This window comes from Lissotriton helveticus, chromosome 1_1 (assembly GCF_964261635.1).
Source record: "Lissotriton helveticus chromosome 1_1, aLisHel1.1, whole genome shotgun sequence".
In the NCBI taxonomy this organism is placed as follows: domain Eukaryota; kingdom Metazoa; phylum Chordata; class Amphibia; order Caudata; family Salamandridae; genus Lissotriton; species Lissotriton helveticus.
The window spans coordinates 1,289,746,673-1,289,769,882 of NC_136057.1; the positions used below are offsets into that span (position 1 = coordinate 1,289,746,673).

General features: G+C 46.1%; 1 pseudogene; it reads left to right on the forward strand.

Annotated features, from left to right (window-relative positions):
- LOC144763886 (hyaluronidase PH-20-like) overlaps positions 1 to 22,410 on the forward strand; it is a 41,599-nt pseudogene extending 19,189 nt beyond the window's left edge.
- Positions 22,411 to 23,210: the final 800 nt, after the last annotated feature.

The window sequence follows — 23,210 nt, forward strand, 5'->3', positions numbered from 1 at the left end:
CGTGGATAGATCCACCATATTTGGCAGATCGGCGTGAGCTACTAAATGATCCACTTCCCTAACTTGCTCGGGGGTTTTAGCTAGTGCAAAGTGACCCATAGACGATCTTTTTGCCAAGGCGAGATCTTGGGATACTCTGCGCTCCATAAGGGTAATGCCTTGGTCTATGATGAGTTTGCCCTTATGATAATATTGTCTAGCGTGCCTGTTAACAAAGCCCCCTCTGCAGCCGTTTTACTCCTACTTCCACGAGTAGACATAGTGGGAAGATGAAGACAGTGGGCAATGGCAAGTCAACACAATTGAAATATGACTACAGTAAGAAGAGACTTTTACATACATACAAATTCATGCGATGACAGGAGTTAGAGGGGGGGCCCGGTCCGGTCTCCCTCGGTCTTTAACGGGCTTAAATGAGCCCGCCCGTGGCCCGGGCTTCGCCCCGGCGCGCACCCGCGCTCGTCCTGCGTATGCGGGTTAGCCAGCAATTAAATAGGAAAGGAAAGGGCGGAGCGGGAAGAGGACCAGCTGCGGCAGGTCAGGAGCACTCCCGTGTTTTGTGAGCACAGATGACACCCAGTAGCCAAAAGAATACAAGGCAATTTTATCGTGAGAAAGGGTGGAGCGGGAATAGGACCAGCTGCGGCAGGTCAGGAGCCGCACTGCACGCTGGCCCTCGCAGTCCCGCAGCAGCCTGTGAGATGTTCTCCTAATGTTCGGCGTAGTCCCAAAGTGTCCAAGGTAAGAACCAGCACTCCCTCAAAAGTACTCGCAGCACGAGCGGCGCCGGCGGAGCGGGGGCCGCGAGACGTGGGCTGAAAGGTTCCGTTCGCGTCCAAGGAGAGAGAGATTTCCCAGCACTCCCGAGTTCTCAGCACTCCCGAGTTTTGTGAGCACAGATGACAGAGGTAGATGCAGTTAAATCAGATGAATAAGCAGAGAGAAACCCGTTTATATCCAATGTGTCTATGCTGAATCAGCTATTATTACATCACCGTATTTCATGATGGGTATACCTGGGAGCACTCATTATGTTGGGCACAAGGCAGGACGACGATTATATTTTCTGCTTGATGCTAATCGCCGGGTATGGGATTCTGTCACAAACCGCTATTGCATGTGGGCTTATTCATTGATCTCAGCATTGCCAATTGAGCATTACCTCTCCGTCCACTTTCTTCTTCCAGCCCTACCTAATTGAGGTGGGTCCACCCCCCAGACATGCCTCATCCGTGAATTCCTTCTCTAATTAAGATTAAACCCTGCCCACACCTTCCAGTAGACGTATATCAAGAGTTCCCTACCTAAAATACAGCCTGTTTTATCTGTCTTCTAGGCTTGCACTTTCAGTCTTTGTTTACTGAAATTATTAACTCTAATATCTAGTGTGAAGTGCAGGCACCAATATAAATTGTCTTCCAGTGTCTGCAGGGCTTGGATTTGGGGCAAAATGGGCAGAGTTTGTGAGACAGCATGGAGGAAGAAGTGCCCCCTGGGTCATGTTTGAGCAACGAGGCCTGTTGATGAAATTTAAGGTCCTCTTTGAGGAGCATGGTCACCTGCTCCTCCGGATACCATCAGGATGTGCAGTTCGGGCAGAAGATGTGGTCTTGCTAGAGAAACAAAGTGAAGGCCACATTTCACTTCAGAGACATCCTGGTAAGTAAAAATATAATCTCACCTGTCATCTTGATTTAGTTTTTGATTGTGCTTTTAGTTTTAAGGGCCATTGTTTTAGGGAGTCATTTAAATCAAGCATTGGCTTTAATGTGTCTACACATGCAAACATAGGCGTTCACAAATGCTAGAAATAGTTTCCAGGCCCTCAAAGAATAAGGTTGAGTTCGTGGTATCAACATTATTGTTCTTTAATTTCACATCTGTTTTCCAAGTTCGCCCTCACGAACACGTGTTTCATCTGTGCTGACAGTCTTGCAACAAACTTTTTCAGGGCTGATCCTGGCATGATGTAGCAAGGGAGACCTAATGGTATTTATTGTTTCTTGAGCATGCCTGCTAAAAGTGTGCGCTGTCTGGGGTGCTTATTTAAAGTTGGGGCATTGTATCTTTGGGAGAGTACTCTCACCACATTGTTTTAACTACTTTCCTTTCCCCACACGTCAAAGGAAAGCCAGTGAAACAGCATGGCTGTCTTGCCACATAACAACGGGACTGGCCCTGAAGAAGTCTGCTGGTACTCTGTCAGCACAGACAAAACACATTTTGCCAAATGTGAAATTTGAAAACAGATGTGAAAATAAAGAACAAAACTGTTGATACCACAAAGCCAACCTTGACCAACCTTTTCTTTTTGACACACAAAGCTCCCCTGGCTGTTACTGGGAGTTAGGCTGCATCCACATATTGCACACATTTTGCTATTGATTTTAATAGAACATTACTGAAAATTACCGATTTATTTGCGTTCGTTTTTAACTTGCTATTGTAGTCTGTGCACTATTAGTACATCTGTACATTGTTTTCTGTGTGGCTACCTGAGGGCCGATTTAGGGCTCCGGTTGGCTGTAGGCTTACCTCCCCAGCGCGATCTCTGTAAGCGCCATCTTGGGGGAATTCTGCCACTTAGCGCTCTAGTGCTCGGGCGATTCCAGGCCCTCACGCTATAAATTGCTTCGCTCATTTGGCGCTCTTCTTGACACACAAAGCTCCCCTGGCTGTTACTGGGAGTTAGGCTGCATCCACATATTGCACACATTTTGCTATTGATTTTAATAGAATATTACTGAAAATTACCGATTTATTTGCTTTCGTTTTTAACTTGCTATTGTAGTCTGTGCACTATTAGTACATCTGTACATTGTTTTCTGTGTGGCTACCTGAGGGCCGATTTAGGGCTCCGGTTGGCTGTAGGCTTACCTCCCCAGCGCGATCTCTGTAAGCGCCATCTTGGGGGAATTCTGCCACTTAGCGCTCTAGTGCTCGGGCGATTCCAGGCCCACGCGCTTCATAAATGGCAGTCCATGTCCGTCCGCGCAGTGGGCGGGCGCAGTGGGCGGGTGCAGCGGGCGCGCCGATGGCGTGCCGGAGGCAAGCCCGTCTGGGCCCGTCCCGGCCAGGACGGACCTAGGGCCAGGGATGCCGTCCGTGGCAGGTCACCACGGGGATAAATACTCAAAGGAGGATCTTATTCTCCTCTGACCGGTTGACTCGCGACACTGCTCGCACAAAATGAGATCAGATGACCTATTCATGCCGTGTGAATTCTGCCACAGTAGGGGCTATACCAGATCCTGAGAGCCCTTATCGCCCTCTGCCGCCCTGATTTATACAGGCGCCGCCATCCTCGCTGATCAGATTCATCTCTGCTTTCAATCAGCCGCCGATTCCAGAGCGACCGCTCGGACTCCAGCCACCCACGCGCCGCCGCTTGGGTGACTTTCACTGTCCTCATCGACGACCCTGTCCTGATGACGATCCCGACTCCCGGGGATCGAAACGCCGTCGACTTTACAGCATAATTACATGGCGCATATTATGTTTTGTGCTCCTGTTAAAATTCATCTAATCATGTTCTAAGTGACTGCCACTTGATCTTTTGGAGACATTACTGTTTATAATTTGTCACTATGCGTCGATCACGCTGTTCACCATAGCACTTGCACTTTCACCATCACCAACTGTATATATCACTACTCACCAAGTGCCACCGGGTTGTCACATGATTTGCTCTGTACAGTGCTGTTTAACTGTATTACCATGTGAAATAACCCCCTTCTCAACTGGTGAATAATAACCCTTTTTCAAAAAATTGTAGAGACTCCTTGTTGCTCATTTATGTAATGCAAACTGCATACATTGTTAAAATTGCCTTTTAATTACACCTGTTGGGAATTGTTTTTTGTTTATGCTACACACCCATCCCAACGTGGTCTATGGGTTACCTCCTGTCGCTCCTACATACAGTAGGGGCCAGGGCATTACAATAGGAGCTCACGCGGGGGTCCCGCTGGCTATGGCACTATTTACCTGCCCAAACACTCTTTACAGATCCACCATGTAATCCAGGATAACAACTTGGACATTTTGTTTCTCACTGAAACGTGGTTATCTGTCAACTCTGATTTCGATATTGTTAACGCCCTTCCGGACGGCTATCTTATCCAATGCCTCCATAGATCTCAAGGGAAGGGGGGGGGATTAGCCATAATCTACAGGGATAAATTCACGTGTAGGGCAGATAAGGGTCTCATTCTGGACGCCGAGAGTCTTTATTTTAGGATACAACTTTCCCCCAACAACTCCGGGCGGAATAAAGCAATTTACTAGCTCCCTTCTCGACACCGTGTTGGCGTTGGAAGCCTCTTCTTCAAACTTCTTGCTGCTGGGAGACCTGAATCTCCATTTTGATAATCAAGATAATAAAGTGGCTTCAGAACTGAGATCTGAGCTCAGGGCAGGCAACCTTGTGTTGCACAAGTCCGAGCCTACCCACGTAAAAGGCCATTTGTTGGATTCAGTGTTCTCTAACATCTTCCAACTTAGGTCTTTACCCCCTCTCCCCCTCCCCTGGTCGGACCATTTCCTGATCCCTTTCGAGCTTAACCACACCATAGAACCTAGACCTCCCCCCGCAACGTCCTCACGTACCCCTCAAAGCCTATGGTCTCAACTGTCAATAAAGGACCTAACCACAGCACTTGAACATACGGTCCCCATACCTGAAGTCGATCCTCTGGAGGCCGATGTTAACCTCCATAGCTGGATATGCTCTGCCGTTCTGCCCATGAAAATGGTTAACAAAAAGAACGGTGGCCTTAAGTCCTCCTGGTACACGCCTGAACTGAGGATGATGAGGAAAAAGTGCAAAGAACTCGAGCGAGAATGGCGTAAGAACTGGGCGTCTAACACTAGATCAGATTACCGCGAAGCTATGAGATCCTATAAGGCGGCTCGCAATCTGACTAAAGCTGCCTTCCTCGAGGAAAGAATAAAAACCTCTTCTAATTCCTCGAGGGAGACGTATAAGATTGTTAAGGAGCTGCTTAAAGTCCCCTCTCCACCTGTATCACAAGATGGGAGCAAAGACAAATGTAACCAACTGGCCCATTACTTTGACAGCAAGATTCGTAACATTCTAGCCAGTCTTCCCCAGAGTGCCCCCAGGCACAATAAAGTTGAGCCAGACACCGCTCCAGATAGGGTAGTGTTGGACAGCTTCACACCTATCTCGAGGGAGGTTTTCTGTGCCGAGCTGTCCGCCCTTAAGAGCGGCTCTCCCCTTGATCCCATGCCTATTCATGTCCTCAAGCGGTTTACTGACACCATTGCTGCCCCCGCAACGGCCCTGCTAAATGCCTCTTTCAAGCAGGGCGTAGTACCACCTAGCTGGAAGCAGGCAATGGTAAAGGCGCTATTAAAAAAACCAGGCCTCGATCCCGCGGATCTGTCAAACTTTCGTCCCATCTCTTTACTGCCGGGCCTAAGCAAGATCGCTGAGAAATGCGTCAACCGGCAGCTATCACTTTACCTTGAGTCCAATGACCTGCTGCGACAGTCTCAAACGGGCTTTCTTCCCGGGCAGGGAACTGACTCGGCCCTAATCGCCATGGTGGAGGAGGCCAGATGCATCTTAGATTCAGGAGGATCCGCGGCTGTGGTCCTCCTGGATCTAAGCGCTGCATTCGATACTGTGGACCATCGTATCCTGATTCAACGTCTGGCCGAGATGGGAGTGAGGGACGTGGCTCTCAAGTGGCTCACCTCATATCTGAGCGGGCGGGTCTATCAGGTCTGCGAAGGCAACACTAGATCTGAGCCTATCCCCCTTCAGTGTGGAGTCCCGCAGGGCTCATCTTTGAGCCCTACGCTTTTTAACGTTTACATGACCCAACTGGAGGAGGTGGTTTCACCCTTCGGGGTGAAAATAGTGACCTACGCAGACGACACACATCTGGTCGTCTCGCTGTCTCTCTCAGAAAGTCATAGTGAAAAGTTTGCCTCCTGTTTATCAGGCATTATGTCCTGGATGTCAGGCTCCCGACTAAAACTCAATGGCACCAAGACGGAGCTGATGCTCCTGGGCAACTCGGTTACCTCTCTCCCAAAAACCATGTGGCCCCCTTGTCTGGGTGCCCCCCCCTCCCCTAAGGATGCAATAAAAAGCCTGGGGGTCTGGTTCGAGCCGGAGCTGTCAATGGGAACACAGGCCAAAAGGGTTGCGGGGACCTGTTATGGCCTGCTCCGATCAGTGCGGAAAATTCTTCCGCTACTCCCGCCCAACTCCAGGAAACTTCTGGTGCAGGGGCTCATTCTATCGAGGCTAGATTATAGCAACGCCCTATTCCTGGCGGCCCCAGAGTCAACCCTCAATACGCTCCAAAGAGTCCAGAAAGCGGCTGCCAGGCTGCTCACCGGATCGGCAAAAAGATCTTCTGCCAAACCTGCCCTTAAGGCCCTTCACTGGCTGCCGATCCGAGCAAGAGTGAAGTTCAAGTCCCTCTGCATTGTGTTCAGATCACTTCAGGGCGTCGGCCCTCCTATCCTGAGGGACTTGATCCGCCCTTATAAGTCGTTGCGCTCCCTTCGGTCCGACCATGGCAATCTGGTGACAATTCCGAGATTGAAGAGGGCACGGTCTGGTGGCCGCCGGTTTTCCGTTAATGCCGGTCAGCTGTGGAATGCCCTCCCAGTTGCGATTCGGAAGGAACCTTGGGGGCCGATTAGGATGGAGGATTTTCCACCTCCTCCGGGCCGGCGGAAGCCACCTCCGGCCTGGAGGAGGCGGAAAATCCTCTGCGGAGTCACCAAAGACCCACCGCCGCATTACGATGGCTGGTGGGTCTTGGTTTCTGTCCGCTGCTTTTCCGCCGCGGTCGGATTACAACCGTGGCGGAAAAGCTCTCATTTGGCTGGCAGTGTCTATCAGACACCGCCAGCCAAATTAGGAAACATTAGTAAACATGCTTTTCCGCGGCGGTTTTTCCGCCGTGGAAAAGCATGTGTACTTTTGATTTTGGGGGCCCGTTGCGGGCCCCCAGGGTGTGGACGGGTGGGGGGTGCACATGGGGGGTACCTATGGTACCCCCCAGCATTTACATGCACAAAGCGGCAGGCACCGCGCGGTGCCTGCCGCTTTGTGCATGTAAATGTAAAACATGCACTTTTAACATTGCGGCGGGTGCTGCTTGAAGCAGCACCCGCCGCAATGTTAAATATCCAGGATGTGACCGCCAGGGTGGCGGTCACATCCTAATTTGCACGGAGGGACCGCCGCAGCCCATGCGGACGGTCCCTCCACCTCTGGGATGGCGGACGGATGCAAGTCCGTCCGCCATCCTAATCGGCCCCTCAAGTCTGGGGAAATTTCGGAAAGCCCTGAAAACCCACTTATTCCCTCTTGACGTCTGACTTCTTGGTGCACGCTATTGGTAGCTTTGTGTTTCTTTTAGCGCTGGGACGCTCTAGGGCAGCCATGTGCTCTACAAATCAATTTTCATTTAATTTCATTCATTTAATTTAATTTAATTTCATTTCATTTCATTCATTGAGTGCTGAGACTATTTTTTCAGATTTGCATCTTTTCAGTTGGTGAAGACTTGGTGGCTCTTCCTCCTAGAGCACCAGATGCTTGTGAACATTCAAATACTACTAATCTTGACATTTTGTTTACTGTGGTGCGTGCACCCGTGTCCTCAGCCACCACTTGATTGAATTGCAAAATTCACAAATGCTGTTTGCATGCATTGTATGTACAAATGTTCATCACAATAAATCCTGTCCTTTTGCTTTTACCAGTGCTGAAAAAAGCAGTAAAAATAGCTTTCTATGAAGAATGCCTGTAGGAGAAAACCAAACTGAATGTAACAAACACCATAGTTTAGTTTATTTCTCATGTTTAGAATAATCTATTGTGCATTCTATTGTGAGCACTTCCTGTAAGGTGGAATTATACATTGTCAGTTGGTACCATGTGGTGAGACAGAATTACTCTTCTGGATGGAGCCAAGCCAAAGCCCACTCAATGCATATTTTAAAGAATTTCTAAACTAAGTCATCGAGACAACTGCATTGTTAAATCAATGCTAATAATGGATGTGTCCATTACTGCCCAAAAAAAAATTTGAATACTAATGCACTAATATTTGGTGTATTTCATACTACAATGGGAGTGAATTAGAATGAGAGAAAAGATGTCGATAAAAATGGCAGAATGTGTGGAAAGTGTTTTATAGCACGGTTAATGCTACTTTTGCATTTTGCAAATATTACTGCATTCTTTGCCTATTAGTACCATAGCATATGCAAAAAGTTGGTGCTAATTTTACATCAAAAAGTGCGGAAAAAGAGACGGAAATACTGCTTGCACATTTATCTCTAAATTTGCGGTAATATTTTGATTGCTTGTTGTGGTAACAGCATTACTGAATTGTGGTATAACCTTGTTCTTGATTGTGGGCATCGATAACTGCAGGGAGGAAGGTGGAAATATAAATAAAAGGGATTGCAAATTCGACTCTGAGGGCTGCCTTAGAAATGGGGAACTAATTGGGAAATCAGTCATTTGATTACAGATCTTTGCTAGTATTTCACTCTTAGGTCATCTCTGCTTTCAGCGGGCAGTATCTCTAAATGAGTTTTAATGGGTAAAAATAAATTGGGAAGAATAGCATTGAAGGGTAGTGAGAGCTTTTTAGGGTCCAAGAAAGGGACCGTTAAGGGTTAGTAATGGGGTTGTAGTGTTCAAGGAAGAATTGTGTTGAGTTTTTAAGGTTCAGGGAGCGGGTAACATTAAAGGATAGGGTGTTGCAGGGTTCATAGAAGGGTAGGGTTAAGGAGCATGTAGGGCTCAGGGATGAGCATAGTTATGTTTAGCCAGGGTAGGGTAGTATACAGGAGTAGTAAAACATTTTGCTGGTTCAGAGATAGGTAGACTTAAGAGGTAGTAATGAGTTTTTAGGGATTAGAAAGAGTAAAATTAAGTGGTAGTAAGGATAATAAGTATGTTAATGTGTTGTAAGGGTTATTTAGGGTACAGGGATGGGTAGCGTTTAGGGGTAGCATGGTTTTCTGGTTCTGGGAAGGGTAGCTGTAAGGGGTAGTAAGGTGTTAATTGGGCTCAGTGAAAGGTAGCATTAAGAGATAGTAAAGATTCTGAGGGTTCACAGAAGGGTAGCATTGAGGAGTACTAAGGGTTTTCGTTAGGATTTAGGAAGAAGAGCGTTAAGTAGTAGTAAGGATGTTTTAGAGTATAAGGAAGGGTACCATTAGGGGTAGTAAGGTGGTTTAGGGGGTAAAAGAAGGGTAGCACTAAGGGATGGTCAGTGAAAGGTAGTATTAATGGGTAGTAGCAGACTGTATGGTTCATGAAAGGTTAGTGTTAAGCAACAGTAAGAGTTTGTATGTTTCATGGTAGCATAGCATTAATGGGTAGTAAACAGATTTTGCCATTTAGGGAGGGATAGTAGTGTTTTCCTGTTTAGTGAAGGGTAACATTAAGGGATAATGCAGGATTCTGATGGTTCAGGGAATGGAGTAGTAAGTGTTTTTTTTTAGGATTCAGGAATGAGTAGCAGTAAGGGGTCATACCAGGTTTTTAGGATTCAGGCAAAAGTGGCATAATAGATTAGTAAGGGTTTTTTAGGGTTCATGAAAGGGTAGAGTTAAGTTGCAGCAGGGAGTTGTTAGGGTTCAGGGAAGGATAGTGTTAGGCAGGTCTAGTATTTTTTATGTTTCACAGAAACATATTGTTAATTGGTTGTAAGTGAGTATTTGGGTTCAGGGGAGGTAGCATTAAATGGTAGTGAGGCGGTTTAGGTTTCAGACCAGGGTAGCATTAATGCACAGTAAAAAAGTTTTGGGGATTTGAAAAAATAGATAAAGAAATGCATTTAAAAGATAAATAAAACATTTAACAATTCCATTAACTTTTGGAAGACGATGAGTTTAAAAAAAGTATTTCCAGCCAATAAATCTAAAAAGTAGGAATTAGACAGAAAAAACACCATTCTCTAAAGGAGTGCCCTGCTAAGGTATCTCTAAAGATGATGATGAAAGGGGAAAAGGCTAGCTGGGACAGCAATGAAGCAACACATTCCTCCTGACTACCCTCCTCCCATTCATGCTGCTGCCAGAGAAGAGCAAACACCAAAAGTATCTAACTGTCTAGGAGACATATGTCATTGCAGCGTATGGACTTGATCCAAGGGTCAAACTCGGTTGTAAAAAAATAGCTAGACTTGATAAACATCTCTGGCATGATAAACAAATGATTGCAGCTCTTGAAGGGTAAGCATGTTTTCTGTGGTCGGTCATAACTTTTGTCCAACCAAAAGATGTACTCCTTTACATCAACACATAGATGAAGCCATAGCCCCTCTGTATAGTACTCCTGAAAATTATTTTTTAGCTTGATCACCTATGGTCTGGCATAAGCGTTGCAGTCTACTCAGACCTTAAAAAAAAGAAATCAAGGCAGAAAAGAGAAAATCCAAAACAAAAGTGTAGTATGAAAAGAAAAAGAACTCTGACCTCCTATTTATTGTGCCATAGGATATGTATGGCCTTTACCTTTTCAGGATACTTGTCTACCATGTTAGAGGGCAAACGCTCATCCAAGTGTAAACAACTTGTTTTGAATTTCTCTTCAGCTAGCAGTAAGTCTAGACTCCTCCTCTTCCTCCGATGGACACCTCAGGGGATTTCATTGGGGATAAGGATAAGTTGGAAGTACACTGGATGATTGAGGTAGCTGTAGACATGGCTGTGGAGACTGAGAGATTCAAAAGGAAGAACCAGGTGAAGGGGCAGTCTCCAACCCCTGTTGAGCAGGGCTTTCAGGTGAATCTAGGTATGCTGTGAGCAGGCCTGGAGCATCTATGTGAACTGAGGTTTCTCAGGACAGACCTAAAGCAGGATTGTTCTCAAGCCCTGATTGCGCAATGTGAAAGACTTTCAGGTTTGGCCCTTCCTTTTAATGATAAGATCAGGGTTTTGATTCTTTGTGGATGTGGAGGGATCAGGATCATCTCCCCCATCTAAAGTTCATGTTCATTCCTCAAAGATTCCTTTAATGATAGCTACTTTAAGTGAGCAAAGATCTATTAACTTTGAGTACTACACCCAGAAGAATGGGTTGCATTTTGCTTTAAAAAGGAAATGCGGGGAAAAACAGGACACTGAAACCCAAGAGTTTCTCAACTTATAATTAATAAGGCTAGCTGTTAGTCAAACGTTTTAAATCCCTGGCAGAGGCCCTGCAGGAGGGTGAGAAATGTTTATCCTTGCTAGACAAGATGAAACAGCTGGCCAAATTCTTATCAGACATTTCCTCTGATAGGATGTGAGCTTCTGATTTGGTTCCAACAGAAAGGAATATGTGAATGAGTTCTCATGAATGGAATCTTCAGTAAGGCAATCTTCACTGGACTTTCTGCCTTCTAGTCTCTAAGCTTTTTGGAGAACAACATGAATGGATGCAAGTCTTGCCACACAAGGGCAAGGGTTCCGCCTACTGTAAAAAAGCACATTTATTCCAGTCTATAAAGATTCATCCAATTCCTCTTGCCAAAAGCATTTCGATCCAGGGAAATTTGGAAAAAAGTCAACCTCGATAACCCCTCCTGTAGGTCAAAAGTAAATATCCTTCTTACTGTGGTTGGAAACCCAGGACTGTTGGAGGATGAAGATAAGGCTTTACATCATGTTTATACTATAGACTTTGTCTCCATCTCTTCACATTCGGGTATTAGTCGTACTCTTGTTTCCAGAGGCAAGATCAATGCTAAAGTATTGTGGAAAGGCATCTCAGCATTAATTCTGAAAAAACAGTATTTTTCCTGTAGCAACATGAAGAACCAGGATGCATTTAACCCTGTTTCTGGCAAAAGAAAAGTATCAAGTTAAACAATTAATCTCCGGACTAGAATCCATAATCGATTTCATAACAGTAGGCACCATTTTACTAACAGGTGAGTTCAATTCAAATGTATTTTGTGAAAGCAAAATCTCCACCTATGAAGCACTAGATGAGCAATTTTAGAAAACTCATCAATGACTTAATAAACATAATATGACTGCAAGTGATACATTCATTCATAAATCATTATGGAATCTGAATGTTGATAATTTTTTTAAGCTACATTGAGGTGCCAAAAGCTCAAGCTCCACATTTACTTTGGCAGAGTATATTTCACTTATTAATTATTATTTTGTTCATGTGACGGAATTCCAAAAATGCTTGGATTTTTCAATCACTAGCAGTCCAGAAAAGATCATGGCTCTCTTCTCTTTGAACTGGGCATTGATACAGTTTAATTTCTGCAAATTTACAGAATCAGGGTCGGTGTGAGAAAATAGTGGAATTATTAGGTTAAGAACTCTAGTATCCTCTTTGTTGCAGCTAAACAATGGGCTTCCAAGTTGGCAATTGCTATTGAGGTATCATATACCTTAAAATTATTCACTATGGCATACAAAAGGGTTGTAAAATATGACACTGGGGACTATTTTATACTTATTGAAAAATTACTGTAGAGGGGAAAGATGACAGCCATACTAAAGCCAAATGAAGTCTGAAAGAGTAAAAACTATAAAACATGACTACAAAAACAGAATACACCCAATAAGGATAAACATTTGAACAGACTGCTGTTTAGAGCTACAATCAGCAATCAAGTCTAACAATATGAACAGGAGGAGGAGCTTGGCGGGCATCCGAGATGGCCGCGTGAGCACAGCGCTCCCCGGACCCCCGCCGCTCCCGGCTTAATATCCTGATTTAATCCTGATTTTTGCGAGGATTCATATAGAGGACGTTGGGCTGATCTACCTGGACTTTTCATAAACGAATTTGGACATTGGGTGTCTGAATTATGTTCACTTGAACTTTTGGGCTCCGCCCTCGAAGTGCGCCCGGGACTGGGTGAGGTTCGGTGGCCGTCTTGGAGTTGAACAACAACGGCAGGGGGATTGGACGTGTGAGACCCCCTCTTAAGTTTCGGTTTCGTTTCTGCCTCGGACTGGGACATTGGTGAGAGGGCTGGGCCAGAGCTGCGGCCGCTCTCCACGTAGGTTGTTTGGCCCTTGGCTGCACTGTTTCTGGAGTGGGCTGCATCTATCCTGGTGCTACATCTCTTGTAGTCCTTTGGTCCAGGGGCCTCCGTTTCTGGTGCTCGGCCTGTCGACCCTGGTGACATTGCTTGTGACGCATCTTCAAAATGGCGGGCAGAGGGGACCGAGAGACGCGCAAGACGAAGGCACCTCTGCGCGGGGGTCCGGTTCAATCTAATGTCATGGATCGTTATACCCACTCTAAGGGGTCCCCCGGAGCTGCCCTGCCCGGTCCCACTGCGTCGGACCAAGTACTAGATGCGTCGCTGGAGCCCTCCTTGCAAGACATCATGGGCGCCATTTCTGGCATGAGGGAATCCATAGGCCACCAGTATGAAACTTTGGCCCACAAACTGGACACTGTGGCGATTGAGGTCAATTTGATTCGAGCCGATCTCTCCAAGACGAACGAAAAGGTGAAATCGTTGGATATCAAATCTTCCAGCCTCACGACGGACGTCTCTGATATTCAGACGGAGATTGGCAATCTCCGCAGGGTGAACGATTTCATGACCCGGCGCTTGGAGGATTTTGAGAACAGGGCGCGTCGCTGTAATGTTCGCGTGGTTGGTGTGCCGGAGAATCCAGAACCCCACTCGGTTGATCTCCTGGTTGAAGATCTTATCCAGAATCACCTTTCACCGTCTGGCCTTAGTAAATTTTTCGCAGTGGAGCGCGCACATCGTGTTCCGGGGGGCCAGGGCAAGCCTGGCGCCCCGCCGAGACCTATTGTTGCCAAGCTTTTCCACTACAGAGATCGGGACGCTATCCTGCAGGCCTCGCGGGCGAAGGGCCCAGTAGCCTTTGAAAATGCCACGGTGAACTTTTATCCGGACTTTTCCCAACAGGTCCAGAAGCAGCGGATGGGATTTCGTGGTGCCAAGAAACGTCTTAGGGACTTGGGGATGCGTTATGCAATGCTCTTTCCGACCAGGCTGCGGGTGGAGCATGATGATCGAACTTTCTTTTTTGATCGGCCAGAGGCTGTGAATGACTGGCTGGACTCCCTGCCTAATCGACCTCCTGAGACTGAGTCCGAAACCCACCCGGGCGGTGCTGAAGGTGGTGTTGAGAGCTAAACGTTTCGTTTTTGACTGATGCCTTGTTTTGTATGACTTTTCCAGGGATGTAAGCCTATGTTCCTCTACCTCATATGTGTTTTGATGTATGGTCTTATTCTCGTTATTTATTGATCGGGGGGCGGGTGGGCCGGAGCCTTTCCTCCTCCGGGGTCTTCGTGTAGAATAGGGGTTCTTGGGCGACAGGCACACTGCAGGTTGGGGTGGCTTTTTAGCTTTTTGCAGGGGTGCAGGGTGGGGGGTGTTTTCCTGTTATTTGGGGGGTGGGTGGTTGGGAAGTTCATTGTTTGTATGTTCTGTGTTCAAGGCGACTTTATTCTGTATTTGAATTGCTTTTTGTGGTCGTGCTCATTGATGGGGGGTTTGGGCTTTGTCGGGTGGGATGGGGGGTAGCGGGTTGAGATTTGTTTCGTGGAACGTTAATGGTCTGGGTGATCGTATCAAACGCAGTGTGGTGTTGAAATGTATACGACGTTTATCTCCTGACGTTGTTTTCCTGCAGGAGACTCATTTGATAGGCAATGTCTGTCATGCAATGAACAGGTGGGGCTATCGCCTCGTAGCACATTCGGGGTTCACCTCGGGTTCCAGGGGTGTGGGTATCCTCATTCGGGCTTCCCTCCCCCTGGCTATTGATGATGTTATACAGGATGACCGGGGGCGGTATGCTGTCCTTGTGGGTCGGTATGAAGGCCGTACCCTTTCCTTATTAACTGTTTATGTGCCCCCCGGCTTGCAGACTTCCACCTTTTCAGATTTGGGCCGTGTCTTGTTGGACCTTCCTGATAGTACTCTCTTTCTGGCTGGTGACTTCAATTCGGTAGTCTCTGGCATTCATGATCGCCACCCTCCTAGGGATACCCCGGCGGCTCAGCAGTGGTTGGGTGGCTTTTTGGATACCTTCGGCCTAGTGGACTGCTGGAGGCTTTTGCATCCTACGCAGCTGCAGTACACCTTTCACTCCGGGGCCCATGGGAGTTTGTCTCGGCTGGATTATTTCCTGATGCCTGCGGCTCAGTCCCCGGCTGTGCGTGAGATTGTGCACTTGCCCAGGGGTATCTCTGACCACTCTCCGCTCTGGCTTCGTTTTGAGGTTGGGGTGGAAGCAGCGGGCAGGGTGGCTCCCATTAATCCGTGGTATCTTACCTCCCCTGAGACCCGCACCCTTTTACTTAAGTCCCTCGACTCGTATTTTCTGGATAACGAGGGGTCGGTTTCATCTGCTGTGTCCCTGTGGGAGGCCTTTAAGACTGTGATTCGTGGGCAGGCCCTCTCCCTTATTGCTGAGGCTAAGAGAGCGAGGAATAGAGAAGTGGTTGATCTTGAGGGGGAAATTTCTGTACTGGAGGAGGGCTTGGAATCTGGTATCACGCCTGAGAAGCTCCATGCCCTGGGTCTGAAACAATTTGATTATAAGTCCTTGGTCACGGATGCCGCCAAAGTGATGTTTCGGGAGCAACAGGGACGTTTGTATGATGTGGGTGATAAAGCGGGTAAATTACTGGCGTGGCTGGATAAGAAGGAGAGAGCTAATCGTGTGGTACCCGTGATTCAGTCTGCCTGTGGTGTGAGTGTAACGGACCCGATTGGGGTAGTTGACCGGTTTGCCGAGTACTTCCGTGTGGTGTATACCCCTGTGTCTGTGAGGGATGTGGTTGACTCTCGCCTTCTGTTGCGTGATATAGCCCTGCCCATTGTTTCTGATTCGGACCGTGTGGCGTTGGACTCCCCCTTTACGGTTGATGAGATAGCTACTGCCATCCGTTCCCTCTGTTCTGGCAAAGCATTGGGCCCGAACGGGTTGCCAATCGAATTGTACAAATTGCGTCCGGATAGGCTTGCTCCGTATCTCCGCGCCATGTTTCTGGAGTCCCGGGAACGGGGTATTCTCCCTTATGATCAGAGACTAGCCACGATAGTTGTCATCCCCAAGGAGGGCAAACCACGTGATCTTTGTTCCTCCTATAGACCCATATCCCTACTAAATGTTGAACCCAAGGTGTTGGCGAAACTCCTGGCCACCCGTCTCTTGACGGTCATTAGTGACTTGGTCCATCCGGATCAATCTGGATTTATCCCACATCGCAACACGGCTCTGAACCTACGTCGTCTTCATGGCGCGATCGCGAGGGCGGGGCTTCTGACGGAGCCGGCCATTTTGGCATCGTTGGATGCATCCATGGCCTTCGACACGGTGGAGTGGCCCTATCTTTGGGCGGCTCTTGAGAAATTTGGTTTTGGGCCTGATTTTATTGGTTGGGTCAAGTTGCTGTACGCGGCACCTCTGGCGCAAGTGGTGGTGAATGGTAGGGTCTCGGCTCCTTTCACCCTCGGCAGGGGTACCCGTCAGGGATGCCCCTTGTCTCCATTACTGTTTGCTCTCGCCTTGGAACCGTTGGCTGCCTGGCTCCGGTGGGAACCGTCTCTCAAGGGGATTCGCTGGTCTCCGGACTTTGAGGACCGCGTTTTGCTTTACGCGGATGATATCCTTTTATACCTCACCTCCCCGCGTAAATCTCTGTCTGTTCTGTTTGATGTTCTTGCTTCTTTTGGGGCCAACTCGGGCCTCGTTATTAATTGGGCCAAGTCCTGTGTATATGTTCTTTCGGGGGTTTTGCCCCCCTTGCCGAGTAGACTTCCCATTCAAGTGGTCCATTCGGGCTTCAAGTACTTAGGGATTTTTATTACGTTGGACCCGACGCTCCGCTTTGAGCATAATCTCCTCCCACCGTTGCTTAGACTGCGATTGGATGTGGCCCGTTGGCGCAAGCTTCCTCTATCACCGCTGGGCAGGGCGGCCCTGTTTAAAATGATGTCCTTGCCGCGATTCCTTTACGCGCTTCACAACTCTTATGACGCTATCCCTAAGACCTATTTCCAAGAGATTGAGAGTCTTCAACGGCAGTTGATATGGGATGGGCGACCCCGTATCGCACTCGCAAAGCTCACCATCCCCTGGTATGACGGGGGCATGGCGCTCCCCGATATCAAGCGATATTATTGGGCTTCCCAGTTGTCTGCCATTAATCATGTGATGTTTTCCCCGGGTCGTAATCCTGCATTCGAGATGGACAGACTCCAGCTTCCAGGTGGGGACTTTACTAGAGCGCTTTATTCCCGATCGGCCGGGCGCCATCTTGTGGGCCCATCCAGGATTGCAGTAACGGTGTGGCGGGCTGCGAGTGTGAGTTTGGGGTGGGAGGATCGATTGACGTTAGCGACACCGCTTTATGCATCCGAACGTTTGGGCGGACTCTGGTCTACCAAGGGTTTCGACCGCTGGGATGTGATTGGGATCTGTAAGGTGGGTGACGTGTACTCGAATGGTTGTGTGAAGTCGTTCCAGGCCCTCCAGGCGGAATATGGTTTGAGTGGTAGGGAATTTTTTCGCTACCTGCAGGTCCGACATGCCCTCGTCTCAGTCTTGGTTCCTGATGAGGCCTTGCCTGACTCTTCCCCCCTCGAGGACCGTGTCCTTGATGGGCATCTTCCCGATAGTACTATTTCTCTGATTTACAAGAAGTTGATTAATAATCGGGTGGACTTACTGATCCGACTTCGGGAGGCTTGGGTTCGCGATGGGTTGGAACTGGACGACGAGGATTGGCAATCGGCGCTCTCTTCTCCCAAGGAGGTGGCCATTCCTGCCCGTCTCCGTTTGGTTCAGCTTAAGATTCTTCATCGAGTCTATGTCACTGGTCCGCGTCTGGTTACGATGGGCTTTTCTTCGGATGGGCTATGCAAGCGTGGATGTGGCTTGAGTGCGACTTTTTTGCATATCCTTTGGGAGTGCCCGGTTATAGCTGCTTATTGGACTGCTGTGCTTGAGGTGATGACTGCTGTTACGGAGGTGGCCCTGCGACCGGAGCCTCGCAGATGTCTGTTGAATGTATGGGAACCCACTGACTACTCTGTGGCCCAGACCAGATGGGCTACCCTTGGTTACATGATTGCGAAGCGGGATGTCGCGCAACTCTGGGGCGCTTCCAGGCCCCCTGAGGTCTCGAGGTGGGAGGACAATATGGACTGGTCCATGTTTCGTGAAAAGACGGTTTATGTGGCCAGGGGCAGACCCAGGGCGTGGACGAAGGTTTGGGGCCAGTGGAATGATTATCGTGGGGGTATTTGCACCCCTCCCCTTGAAAACACTGCTGAGATTGTCCTTTCTCCCTAGACTAGAGTTCCCGGAACCTTTCCGTAAGGTTTTTTATACTTCCGGTTCTCCCCGCTGCTCCCCTCCCCCCCCTCCCCGACTTGATTGGAGCCTCCGGGCTCTGGGTGTGTTCTCCTGATCATGGAACCGTCCCCTCCGCTCTTTGGGCTGACCTTAATTATCGTCCATTCGCCTTTAGTGTTTATGTTTTCTTTTTGTAAAAAATAAAAATACAAATTGTTCTGTGATGTCTATAGAGTAACGCTCTGTACTTGAGCTGTACCTATCCACGGGTGTATATTTTCTTACATGCATTTTGCCTTGTTATTAGCGGCCAGCCCGTGAGGTTGTAGGCCCATTCTTGTACTTTTCTATGCTTACTCCAATAAAGGTTTTGGGGGAAAAAAAAAAAAAAAAACAAAAAAAAAACAATATGAACAGATTTTGATTGCTTATACCACATAGCCTTCAGCAATATGGTCAAAGCTTTGATGATCATTTCCCTTTTGAGATCCAAGGGTGCAGGACATTTAATAAAGAACAGTCAAGATTCTCATGCCTCAGGTCCCAATTGTTTCCAATAACTGTTAAGCAATCCATAATCACAAATTGAAGCTAAAATGTTTCCTCATTATTCAGCCATCCAAGTTTTTTATGATCTGCACTCTTTGGTGAGAATATAAGTTGTTCAAAACCTTTTTCATGATCCAGAATCATTATTGGTCCTTCCATAGGTCCTGCGTATAAGTTTGTAATACAAACTTTCAATTTCACATTTATTGGGTAAGATATAATGTTTATTTCTGCTGGGTCCAGTTGTATGGAAATATCAGCTTCCAATACGTTGTTTCTATTTTCCATTGAATTAGAATCATTGTGCAGCAATGTAGAGGAGGTTTGAATAATGCAACAGTCTTGATATGCAGCTGATGGCAGAGAAGTATTTACGGGGATATTTTAAGCCATTTTTCAGGAATCATTATGAAATGTTCTTATTATGGTACAACTCATAAGAATTTGATCTGAAATACCTCCTTCTTTGGGTACAACTTAACACTGTAATAATTGGGCACGTATTTTATAAAGCAGTAGTTGTATGAAGTCAATAAGATCATTTATTCTTAGTAATACCTGTATCTGAATCAGTAGAGACTGTAACCAATTTTGTTGATTGTTCAGCTGAGTTTGGAAAGCAATACTTTAAGTTGTTTTTACATCTTTCAGTACCCACATGTGTTCTGTGAGTATAGCAGTTTTTTTTAAGACTCTGGCATTTTTGTCGGGTTATGGCTGATAGTGGCCATTGTGTCTCCAACATGAAAAGATGGGGGTATATTATCATCATCCACTTCCAGTGACTTGAATGGATTTCCATTCTGATGATCAGTTGGTGGTTCTGTCTGTGCCCTAGCTTTCCAATTTCTAACAGAATATCATGTCTGTCTAGTGAGGTATTGCATTCATTTATTGAGTCTTATCTGATATCACTTTCAAGAAGTTTTATTTACCATAAATTGATTCTGTGTCAGAGTCCAGGTGTGGTGCTTATTCAGGATCTTACAATGTATTTGCGCTATGGGGACTATTGTGTTAATAAATGAGGGTAAGTGAGTTATTGATAGCGTATCCAGATTTTCAATGTTTTGTTATTGAAGATAGGGACTCATTAGCAGAATGGCTACTCACCGAATGTTGTGGGTCAAATGGTTGTGAAGCATTCTGCTATTAAATTCTTCTTTAGTATTTTCTGAACCTTTGCATCATTATATGTAAGAGCAGTGTGTCCTTATTTCAGGTCATGTAGATCACAGATAATTTCATCATCACTTAGATTTATAAGGCCTCCCTCCTTAGAGTTTTTCTCTGAGAAGCTCTATTTAATTTTACAGACCTTGTTTTAATACCTTTCTGTGACTTTATATGGCTTTAGCTGGATTTTAGTAAATTGAAAAAAAATTTGGTGGACTCAGGGCTATCCTCAAGTGTCCGTTGCATAGGTCTTATCCCAATAATTACCAGGAAAGATCTGTAACACCAGAGGTGTATTGGAGCCTGTTCTGTATTATTTTCCTGATGCGCTGCTCAGATATACAAACAATAGCAAGTAAAAACATCTCACCCTAAAAGAATATTTGTAGAAAACTCTTAGGGGCATATGTATGAAGCAAATTCGCATTCGCAAAGGCCTTTGCGAATGCGAATTAGAAAAATATTATGTATGAAGTAAAATCTGGTGCTAAATAAGGAATTGCAAAATTTGCGATTCCTTATTTTGCAATTGCATTTAAGGAATCGCAAATTTTGTGATTCCTTAAATGCAATGTATGAAGCCAAAAAAATTTGCAAAATGTTCTTAAGGAATCGCAAATTACCACCAACTTCTAGTTGGTGGTAAGTTGCGATTTCCTTGAAAAATGCACATTTCAGCATTTTTCAAAGTGCCATGTGACGCACATACATGCCCTTAGGGCATGTATGTGCGCCACATGTCCACACCTGCATATTTCAGGGGTGCAACAGGGTGTCCTTTGGACACCCCTGCGCCCTTGAAATTATTCTCAATTTGCGATTTTCAAAGTGTGAATCGCAAAATTGAGAATACCTTCTCATTCATTCCTATGGGCCTCCTGGCCCATATAAATGAATGGGAAAGTATTCCTTAATTGGGTTTAGCAATTTGCTAATCGCAATTAAGAAATACTAAGAATTCGCAAAAAAAATAGCGAATTTGTACATACATACCAATTTGCGATTCTGAAATAGAGATTCCTTAAAAATCGCTATTTTAGAATCGCAAATAGGTACCTTCATACATATGGCCCATAATCCTGGGAAAGTCATACAGGAGACAGAATCAAATAACAAGGGAAAAAGGCTTCTTTGTACCTTGTGTCCCAATTTTCTGAAGAACACCGATTTTTGTCTGTTTACTCCAGTTTTTCCAGTTTGGTTACGGTCTTACTCTCCCTTGGGCCCACAAGATGGTTTGTTGGCTTCCGTTTGCCTTACCAGTTGTGTCTGTGCCATGTGAAAATAGTTCTAATCACTTATGACCTCAAAAAGGGAACAGCGGAACAGACTTATTTCCAGAACTCAAGCAGCAGACTGCGGGGACCCAGGAGCGAGACCTTAGCCTGTCTCCCCCTGGGTGACTTTTCACAATGGAACGGTACAGGATAGGGAGGGTATTTATTTTGGGCAGGGCTTAGCTGTAGGTTACATAGGTAGGTTATTGGGCGGGAAGCCACTCGCTGAGGGAGTGCCAGGAACGGTTAGGGGATTTTGAGCGACAGCAATAGTTGTAGTCGGGTAAGGTCTGAGGAGTTTTTGTTTTATAAATCACTTCTAAATACATAGGGTGGTGGATAGTGAAAAAATAAAATTATGGGGGCACGAAAACCTTCAGGAGCTCCAAACCTCAGAAAATAAATTTTATAGGAATTTGATAGGTGTCCCTCAGAGCAGCCCGCAATTGCCCCTAAGATATGAATTAGGTAGGAGAGCGATCTCTGATAAGGCCAAACTACGCCCGATTTTATACTGGCGTAGGCTTTGGACCACGCCAGAGCTCTCTCACTACGCGAATGGGTTTAAAGATGTTGTCACAAGTGACTGCTACAACAAAATTAAATGGTTTAAATCATTGAAGATTGCCTTGTTCGAACTAGGACTTAATGCTCTATGGATTGATCCAGCAGGGGCTTCATTCCCTTCCAAGTCCACCATAAAAAATATTTACTGGGAACATGTTGCCAACAAGAGTATGCTTAGTTTAAACAGTGGGTCTATGACCGCTAGCTACCTAGAGATCAAGTTGTACCCAATTTATGAAATTTATTGGGACTACATTTTAAAACCCATGGACAGGAAACTGCTTTTCCAACTGAGGGTAGGTTCTCTACCCCTCTGTAATTTAACATCTAAATGGAAAGCAGGGGGTGTATCAATCTGTCCAGTCTGTGGGGTAGGTAACGAGACGCTTGGTCATTTTTTGTTCTCTTGTCCAATGTATTCTGCTCCTAGGCGAGCTTGGTTGGCTCCCATGTGCAGGAACCTAGGTACAAAAAACAGCATGGTAGCATTGCGGATTGTAAGATCTACATCTGCTAATTGGATTATAATTGCTACTGCAAAGTACCTGGGGTGGGCTTGGACTATAAGACAGAGATTGATGGGAGGATAATTATTTATTGTTTTGTCTATAGGAATTGCTAGATACATGTCTATTCTCTGTAATAATTCATCGTAATTCCAGAGACTGCTAGACTATTGTTTATTCTCTGGAAAAATTGATTAGTTGGTCAGAGACTGCTAGACTTGTATCTATTTTATCCTTTATTGTAACATACTTAATTTTAACGTATCATCGGTTGGAATTTTATGATATGAATATTCTCACAAATTGTTTATTCGTGATTATTATTCAGGTACTTTTTTTATATCAAACCTGGTCTTGACATTTTAATCATGTATCGTTCTTTTAAATATCACCTATGTGCTTATGTCTAATTGACTATGTAAATTTAATTGTTTTTTTAATATATGTATGTTTGTCTGCTTTTATGAGTAATACTCGAAATAAAGCACTTTTGAATTGAATTGAAAAGGGTGATAAGGATTTTATGTGAGGCATGCAGGGAGAACCTTTTGAAACAGTGTACCGGGAGAGGCGCAGGTGGAATTGGAGCAGCCTCAAAAGATGGTGGCTGATAGCGTAGCGGTGGCAGTGGCAGCATGTTTACTGGAATTAAAAAGTAAAAACCGAGTTTGAGGTAAAAAAAATACTAACCCTGGGCGGGCGGCTACGTTCCGTGCACGGAGTGTGCGTAGTGCCGGCTTCTACGCATTTTGCGTAGCAGGCGTAGAATCCGGCACTATGCACGCTCCACAGACGGAGCGTAGCTGGCCGC